Consider the following 943-nt stretch of genomic DNA (forward strand, 5'->3'; position numbering starts at 1 on the left):
CATCTCAGCCAAGCAAGCATGCCGCGTGGAGTTCAAACTTGGCGTATCTTAATATGCAACACTTGGGTCTTCAAACACTTTTATAAGCTGGTGCCTCACTTCCCTTTCCCTGTAAAATGTCAGCCAGGCCCATGGCTGCAGCCTGGCTCTGGCTTGAGCTGATGTAGATTTCAGCCTGGAAGCTGAAACGCACCTCAGAATAAAAGGCTCTCAGATTGCCTGCCAGTGCCTCGTGCAATGAAACACAGTTCAGCTCATAAAACGTCGAAGGTATGTCAGCGAGAAGAGAAAATAAAAGGGGGGGGGTAGAATTTGGAAAAGCGGTTTTGGTAGCAGCCAGAAAAATGTAACTCCTCCTACTTTATCTTTCTTTGCTCCTTCTGAGCTTGAAGCTTTCTTTCAGTGGAGGAAAAAATGGGAAGAGGGGTTAAAATGGAGCGGGAGCAAAGAAGTGTCTGTTGGCTTCGTGTCAAGGAATCGCACGCGTCAAGTGCTGAAGTCCTTACAACTCTTTCACACCCTTCCCCACATGCTATCTCTGAAATTCCTCCACCTCTCCTCTTGCAGCAGCCAGGACGGCAGCTGCCTGCCGCGCTCAGCTGTCTCGCAGGTATGACCATGCTTGCTCCGGGCTGCGCGGCTGCCGGAGGCGACAGTCATTTTGAGTTTCACGGCACTATACTTTCAAGTCTGGGCACGTTTCAAGGGACCCCAAACTTTGACTCAAGGGTTACAGGGCAGGAGAGGTAAAAATAAGGGGAAGATGGGTTCCCCAGATGAACATAGTCAATCGATCGCCGGGGAGCTGGAGCAGAAACGGCTGCAGCATCTCCTTCTGCCTTGTTCCTCAGAGCACCAGGCAGAAACTGGACACACTGAGTTGTCTTTAATCCCTGAAATGGTCTCCTGTGGAATTTTGCAGACCGATGCATCTCAGAGCTGC

The sequence above is a fragment of the Phaethon lepturus genome, unplaced genomic scaffold (genome assembly GCF_000687285.1).
Source record: "Phaethon lepturus isolate BGI_N335 unplaced genomic scaffold, ASM68728v1 scaffold12900, whole genome shotgun sequence".
Taxonomy (NCBI): Eukaryota; Metazoa; Chordata; class Aves; order Phaethontiformes; family Phaethontidae; genus Phaethon; species Phaethon lepturus.